General features: G+C 42.6%; 1 non-coding gene across 1 annotated transcript; it reads right to left on the bottom strand.

Annotated features, from left to right (window-relative positions):
- Positions 1-6,020: 6,020 nt before the first annotated feature.
- LOC116079380 lies at positions 6,021-6,124 on the bottom strand. The gene has a single exon (XR_004113939.1). It is a non-coding gene; the product is annotated as a U6 spliceosomal RNA (small nuclear RNA).
- Between the last annotated feature and the right edge of the window lie 2,662 nt (positions 6,125-8,786).

Here is an 8,786-nt window from a genome sequence, read left to right on the forward strand (position 1 = left end):
AAAAAAAAAAAAAAACAACCTTCTGTCCACACAAAAACCTGAACGTGGGTGCTTCTAGCTTCTATATTCATAGTTTTTAATTGTAGAAGCATCCAAGATGTCCTTTAGTATATGAATAAAAACTGATCTACCCATATATTGAAAATATTACTCAACTAAATAAAGTGAACTTTCAAATGAATAGGCCACAGGAACTGTGAACACACACTGCCAAGTGGGAGAAGGCAGTCGGCAAGGTTGTGTCCTTCCCTAGAGGACATGGTATCAGGGGAAAAAGCAGCACCCTGACGTGAGCAGGGAAAAGCATGCGGCGTTTGTCCTTAGGGCCGGGAAAGTACTCGACGTGGAGCTGTGAGTGTGGATGCGCGCCTTGTATGTCTGTCCAAGGCCATAGAATGGACAGCAGAAGTAACTTCTAATTTAAACTGTGTACTTTGGGTGACTGTAATGTGCCCAAATGTTTCACGATATGGAAAAGACAAGACCTCCTCAGGATATAAATAGATACGCTAGCTGAGGAAGGCAGTGTAGCCGTGGTTACTAACAGCAGATATTTGCTTTCTGTGTGACTCTGAGGCTTTCCTTACAAATATCCGCACAAGAATGTCCGTTTAGTTGAATAGTGATTTAATGAAAATAAAAGTTGAAATGCATGAAACAAAAAAAAAAAAAACAAAAAAGAGAAAATGGAGTTATAAGTAGTAATACATTTTCAGCTTGGTCAAATGCAGTAGATTTGCCTTTTACTTTTTTTTTTTTTTTTTTTGAGACAGGGTGCTTTTTACATTTTGATTTTGTCATCTTGGAAAGTTAAACTACTTGACTATGTACTTGGGCAAGTAGATGCTGTTAACATCTACCACCTAATTTTCGATAGGGTGGCACAGACTTACAGTCCCAGCTACTCAAGAGATTGAGACAGAATGATCAAAAGTCCAAAGCTCACCCTGGCATACAGAGTGAGTACAAGTCCAGTTTGGGCAGTTTGAACCTAATCATCTCAAAAAGTAGAAAGAAAGCTAGGGATATGACTCAGTTATAGAATGCATCCCTTGAATGTTAGGATCTAGATTCAATTCCCAGTAGTAAAAAAAACACACACAGACACACACCAAAAAAACCACTCTGTCATTCATGTGTGTGTGTGTGTGTGTGTGTGTGTGATTTTCATCATTCTCTGCTGAAACTTTGAATATAGACCCTCTTAGTCCCTGTCAGTCATGGCTCCACTTTCAGTTTTGAGCATGACTTTCATGAATACATACTTTGTGCAAGTGGAATAATATTATAATTGTTCTTCTGTGACTGGTCTTTTTCACTTAGATGTTCTTTTTTTTTTTTAAAGATTTATTTTATTTATTTTATGGGTATGAGTACACTGTAGCTGTACAGATGGCCGTGAGCTATCATGTGTGTGGCTGCTGGGAACTGAACTCAGGACCTCTGCCGCCCCTCTCTCTCCGGCCTCTCCGGCCTCTCCGGCGTAATTCATTGTAGCTGTTTTCAGACGGACCAGAAGAGGGCGTCAGATGTCATTTCGGGTGGTTGTGAGCCACCATGTGGTTGCTGGAATCCGAACTCAGGACCTTCGGAAGAGCAGTCAGTGTTCTTACCCGCTGAGCCATCTTGCCAGCCCCACTTAGATGTTCTTAAGATTAATCCATGTGGTAGCATCTACTAGAATTTTCCTCTATACTCTCTGTGTGTATGTGTACGTGTATACTAGAGGGAAAGAGGAGAGAGAGCAAGGGCAAGTGATCATGCGTGCTGCAGAATCAACTTCTAGTAGTCTGTGCTTCCATCATGTGAATCCCAGAAATCTTCAGGTTTAACGGCAAATACTTTTATCCACTAAACTATCTCCCCAGCCCTTTACATCTGTGTTTGTTGGTTTTGTTTTTTTTTTCTTTTTTAATTATCAGTTTGAGAGATAGTTCAGTGGATAAAGTGTGTGCCATGCAAGCATAAAGACTTAAGGTCAGATCTCTAGAATGTTTGTAAAACTGAGCATAGTGGCACTTTATAATCCTAGTGCTCATACATTAGGATGTGAGACACATAGGAAACTCCCTTGAAGCTTGGGGCCAAATGGCCTGGCATATGCAGTGGTATCTTTGTTAGGGTCACTATTGCTGTGATAAAACACTAGTACTAAAAGCAAGTTGGGGAGCAAAGGGTTTATTTAGCTTACACTTTTACATCACAGTTCATCTTAAAAGGAAGGACAGGAACTCAAGCAAAGCAGGAACCTGGAGAACAGGAGCTGATGCAGAGGCCATGGCCCCTCCATGCTGCTTACTAGCTTGCTCCTCAGGACTTGCTCAACCTGCTTCCCTATAGATCAATGCACCACCAGGCCAGGGATGGTGCCACCCATAATGGCCTGGGCCCTTCCCCATCAATCTCTAAGTTTAAAAATGTCCTACAAGGTTTGCCTATACTTCAGTCTTTTTTTTTTTTTTTTTTTTTTTTTTTTTTTTTTTTTTTTCAAGACAGGGTTTCTCTGTGTATCCCTGGCTGTCCTGGAACTCACTGTGTAGACCAGGCTGGCCTGGAACTCAGAAATCCACCTGCCTCTGTTTCCCAAGTACTGGGATTATAGGCGTGGGCCACCACCTCCCGGCTCTATACTTAGTCTTATGGAAGCATTCTCTTGAATGTGGTCCCCTCCTCTCAGATGACTTTAGCTTGTGTCAAGTTGACATAAAAGTTGCCAGCACAAATTTCAAGGTGGAAGGTGATGGCCAATATGATGGAAGGCACTGACCTCCATATGGATTCCATGGCACTGGTGTGCGCAAACTCCCTGACCAAAATACATGTCCCCACACAAATTATAAGAAAAAACAATATCAAAGGCAGAGCACGCTGTCTTGTGGGTCCTCATTCCACCCTGTGCTGCTGGGATGTGGAAACACCGCTGGAGAGTGTCGAGACCACTCCAGGCGGGGAAAAAACGCAATCTAACAAGTAGGAGGCCGAAGCTAGGGTTCCCTGACTCCTGAGACTCCAGTTGTGGCTGGGGTGCTATACAGAGGAGTTGGGAATGAAGTGTTGGGGTCCACGGCCCACAATAAGGCCAGGACCAGGTACTTCCAAACTCCTGGACATCCAGGCAACCTAGTGGTGCTGGGTCGAGAAGAATTGGGAATGTAATTGGGGGCCTGTGGGCTGAGGGCAGCGACAAACCTGGGGCTAGGGGAGTGAGAACTTCGACTTAGCTCATTGTGGAAAGTCCTTAGCTTGGCAGCAGTTGTCTGGGAGCAAAGGCCTTCTGTGGTAGACTTAGGCAGTGGCTCGGTAGTCAGAGGCTTTCTCCATGCTCCCCACTGTGGTTCTTGATGAAAGAGGCAGTCCTTAGTTCCAAACTGTTTATTGACTGTTCATTGTGGAAAATGGATGCATACCAACTCCTCAGGGTGGAGAGATTCGATACCTTTTGCAGGGAGGAATGTCTAGGAAGGGAAACTTATTGGCTAAAACCCCTCAGGGTTTCTGGATACCTCATTAGCATGGAGAACTCTGTTCTGGGCTGTGTGAACAATGTGGGGAATGTGGGCATGTGTTCTGGGGCAGGAATCTAGCAGGGAGCAGAGAGGTGCCTACCGTCTCAGGTGGGTACCTGGGTACCGGGATCTCAGACCTGCTTTCCCTTACCAAGTTTTTTAGGCACAGTCTACTGTCCCGTAGTATCTCATCTGTATTTCAGCATTCAGAGGCCTAGGCAGGAAAACTGCCTCAAATTTAAGGGTGTATGAACTGAGTAACAGGCTAGCCATGATTATATGATGACACTATATTTTCAAAAATACTTGAAAAGGGTCAGGTATGGTGTTTTGTACCTTTAATCTAGGCACTAAGGAGGCAAGGGATAGACTTGTGAGCTTTATGTAGCAGGTTCCAAGCCAGCCAGGACTATACACTAAGGTCGTGTCTCAAAAATGAACAAAACAAAAAAGCAGAAAGTGGCTGAGAAGATGGCTCATTGGGTGACAGGAGCCTGCTTCCAAGTCTGATGACCACGGTCTGATCCCTCAGAACCCCGTGGTGAAAGGGGAGGACTGACTCCTGGAAGTTGACCTCCAACCTCCACGCATGCCTCCCTTTTCAGAAAATTAATATATAAAGTGTAATTGCAAAATAAATCTTTCTGTTTGACAGGACAAAGGACTGGGGTACATATTTTAGATATCAAAAGCAGAACTGACTTCAGGTTCTCCTAGCATCCCTCAGTTCCTAGCTGGCACACCCTGCCCCCAACCCTGAACTTTCCAGCCCAGGGGCAGGGCTGCCCTTCCCCCAGAGGCTCCTCCCTATAGACTCCAGACATTTTGACATTTTGGTTTGTCTCTTTTGAGTTCTTGCATGTGTTCTCTCTCCTTCCTTCCCTCCATCCCTCCCTCCCTCCCTCCCTCCCTCCCTCTCTCTCTCTCTCTCTTTCTCTTTCTCTCTCTCTGGGCTCATACCCTTTTCTTTTCCCCCCTCCCCCTCTCCCCATGGTGACTTCCCTGGGACCAGTGAACTAGCCCCTCTGAGAACAGCTTTCCAATAAAAGTACTTTTAATCTAGTCTAATCTGGCTTGACTTGGCTCATTTCACCAGTGGAGAAATAACATCACGTTCTAGTGCTGGGAATCTATAGCCTCACATATGCTAGAGAAGTGATTTACCATTGAGCTGCATCTGCAGTCCACTTATTCAAATTTGAGACCTAGCCTCTGTGTTTCCAAAGCTGGCCCCAAATTTATAATCCTCCTGGCTCCTTTGGAGTAGTGGGGTCACATATGCACTGCCAGGCCTGGCTCAATATTCTGTGGGAGTTGTGCTTGGTTTATGGGTTTTGAAATGGGTTCTCTGTAGCCTAGGCTACCTTAACATATTATGTAGTATAGACTGGCTGCAAACTTGAGGCAATCCTTGTACTTCAGCTTCCCAAAGTATTGTAATTACAGGTCTCAGCCACCATGCCTGGATTAGTAAAGTCACCTCTTTGTCCTAAGGCAGATTGTAAGCATAAGTAGGCCAGTAATGATGAACATCTTGTGAAATACTGTAACTGAATTTTGTGAAGGCTATGGACCTGTTGAAGACACCATGTTACTAGTTTAAAAAGGTATTACTAGGGACAAGTATGATAGTTGAACAGAAAAGACATTTGGTGCCAAACCCTGAGAACCTGAGTTCTATTCCCAGGACCTACATGGTGGAATGAAAGAACCATTCATCGATCCCCTCTGAGGGATCACATGAGTTGTGCCACTTGTGTGCAAGTTCATAATACACAGACACATATACAAATTAAATGTAAAAACCTAAAAAGTGCCGGGCAGTGGTGGCACACGCTTTTAATCCCAGCACTTGGGAGGCAGAGGTAGGCGGATTTCTGAGTTCGAGGCCAGCCTGGTCTACAGAGTTCCAGGACAGCCAGGGCTATACAGAGAAACCCTGTCCCGAAAAAAAACAAAACAAAAACAAAACAAAAAAAAAACCCTAAAAAGTATGCATAGGACGCCAGGAAGATGGCTTGTTGGGTAAGGGACTTTCCTGCAAAACCTGACAACCTGAGTTGGATTTCTAGGACCCACAAGTTGTCTTCTGATCACCATATGGGCATCATGGCATCTTCATACCCAACAACTAATAAATAAATAAATAAATAAATAAATAAATAAGATACTCCTAGAACCATTATGAATGGTCATTAGGTACCTTGCTTCCAAATCTGAAAACCAGAATTTAATCCTTAGGAATCACATGGTAGAAGAAAGGACTGACTCCCACAGGATTTCCTCTGACTACACACTGTTCCATGGCACATATATGCCCTCACACATATACACAATAAGTAAATATATGGATGAATAAATGTTAACAAGAAAAAAGATTTTCAAGTCACCAAACTTGTAACCTAGTATGTAAGCTTTGAACTTTTTCGTAATGGTACTTTAGTTCACATGTAACTCCCTTGTCCCTTTCATGCTTAGTTGCAGATTTCAAAGTATCTTGACATTTTTATTTTTCTTTATCTGGAATGCTTCACAAATTTTCATATACTTGCACAGGGACCATGATAATCTTTTTTGTATCATTCCAGTGTTACTATATATGTTGTTAGAGCAAGCACTTAATATTTATTCCATACCTCTACAGAGTGAGTTCCAGGACAGCCAAGGCTAGTGAGAGGTGATGCTTTATTTATAAATTTGTATATATGTACATGTGTATATAGGGTATATCTGTATATGTGTACAACATATACTTTCTTTGAAATAAATTATGGATATATGTGTGTGTATGTATATTGGTTTTATATATATACACATACACACATACATATTTATACTTAATACCAGCACTCAAGAGGGAGGCAGAGGCAGACAGATCTCTGTGAGTTTAAGATTGGCCTGGTCTACACAGTGAGTTCCAGGCAGCCAAGGCTAGTGAGACCTTGTCTTAAAAAATAAAAATAATAAAAAGTTAAAATAACTAATGTGAGGATTTATGGCACACGCCTTTAAATCCTAGCATTCAGGAGGCAGAGACAGGCAGATCTCTGTAAGTTTGAGACCATTCTGGTTTTAAAAGTGAGTTCCAGGACAGCTAGTGATCTTTTATACAGAGAAACCCTATTTTGAGGATATTAATTATTGAACTGGAGAGATGGCTCAGTGGTTAAGAGCACTGACTGCTCTTCCAGAGGTCCTGAGTTCAATTCCCAGTAACCACAAAGTGGCTCAAAACCACCCGTAATGAGATCTGACGTCCTCTTCCGTTATGTCTGAAGACAGGAATAGTGTACTCATTATATATATAAGACAAATAAAGAAAATCTTTTAAAAAAAAAAAAAGCAGGGCTGGTGAGATGGCTCAGTGGGCAAGAGCACTGACTGTTCTTCCGAAGGTCATGAGTTCAAATCCTAGCAACCACACGGTGGCTTACAACCACCCATAATAAAATCTGACGTCTTTTTCTGGTGGTCCAAAGACAGCTACAATGTACTCATTTATAATGATAAATAAATAAAAAAATATTAATTATTTAATTAATATAAAACAGGCCTGGAGAGATAGCTCAGTGGTTAAGAGCACTGACTGTTCTTCCAGAGGTCCTGAGTTCAATTCCCAGCAACCACATGGTGGCTCACAACCATCTGTAATGGGATTCGATGTCCTCTTCTGGTGTGTCTGAAGATAGTGACAGTGTACTCAAATAAAATAAATCTTAAAAAAAAAAAAACAAAACAAAACAGCCAGAGCCAGACAGTGGTGACACATGCTTTTAATCCCAGCACTTGGGAGGCAGAGGCAGTCGGATTTCTGAGTTCAAGGCCAGTCTGGTCTACAGAGTGATTTCCAGGACAGCCAGGACTACACGGAGAAACCCTGTCTCAAAAAACAAAAATAAAATAAAATAAAATAAAAAAAAGACCAAACCAAGCCAAAAAAAGTAGATCACTTGCCTGGGATGTGTGAGCCCCAGAGTTCAGTTTCTAGCACTTGAAAGGTCTACCAACTCCATGTCCCTATTTTTTAATTCTCTTATCAGACATCCCTTTTTTTAATTGTCATTTTTAGTTTTAGTAAGATGTTTAAAACAGCACTGTTAGGTTGAAGAAATGGCTTATCAGTTAAGAGCACTGACTGTTCTTCCAGAAGATCTAGCACTGACATGTTACCTCCCAGCCACCCATAACTCCTGTTCCAGAAAATCTAGTGCCCTCTTGTGGCCTCTAAGAACACTTGATGCATGTAGTACACAGACAGATCACCCATACACTTTTTCTTTTTCTTTCTTTCTTTTTTTTTTTTTTTTTTTTTTTTTTTTTTTTTTTTTTGTTGTTTTTCGAGACAAGGTTTCTCTGAATAGCCCTGGCTGTCCTGGAACTCACTGTGTAAACCAGGCTGGCCTGGAACTCAGAAATCCACCTGCCTCTCCCTCCCAAGTGCTGGGATTAAAGGCATGTGCCACCACCGCCCGGCGAAACTGAACTTTTAACTTACATTGTAATAGCAGATGTGGTGGCCCATGCCTTTAATCCTAGCAGGTACATCTCTGTGAGTCTGAGGCCAGCCTGATCTACATATCAAGCTCCAGGACTGCATGAAGAAACCCTGCCTCAAGAAAAAAAAAAAAAGAAGAATAGTAAACTACATAATTTGTTTTAGTATGTATGTAGTCTCTCACACACAAGGGTCAGAAGAGAACCTGTGAGGAGTACTTTCTCATCAGTGGATCCTGGGGCAGGCTTTATTGTGAGGTAGAGACCAAAATCTGAATTGAGAATCTAAATCGGGCAGTGGTGGCGCACGCCTTTAGTCTCACCACTTGGGAGGCAGAGGCAGGCGGATTTCTGAGTTTGAGGCCAGTCTGGTCTACAGAGTTAGTTCCAGGACAGCTAGGGCTACACAGAGAAACCCTGTCTCAAAAAAATCAAGGGGGTTGGGGGTTGGACTGGTGAGATGGCTCAGCGGGTAGGAGCACCGACTGCTCTTCGGAAGGTCATGAGTTCAAATCCCAACAACCACATAATGAAATCTGACAACCACCCATAATGAAATCTGACGCCCCCTTCTGGTGTGTCTGAAGACAGCTACAGTGTACTCATTTATAGTAATAAATCTTAAAAAAAAAAAATGGGAAAAAAAAAGAGCGAATCTAATGTTAAGATGGGTGACTCCCTGGAGAAGACAGTTCTCAGGAGTAAGGGGGCGTTTGTAAAGACAAAGCACAGAGAAAAACTATGCTCAGGTGGGCAGGTGCAGAGGCAAATTAAAGCAAACAAGCA

This window comes from Mastomys coucha, unplaced genomic scaffold, assembly GCF_008632895.1.
Source record: "Mastomys coucha isolate ucsf_1 unplaced genomic scaffold, UCSF_Mcou_1 pScaffold5, whole genome shotgun sequence".
NCBI classification, from domain to species: Eukaryota; Metazoa; Chordata; class Mammalia; order Rodentia; family Muridae; genus Mastomys; species Mastomys coucha.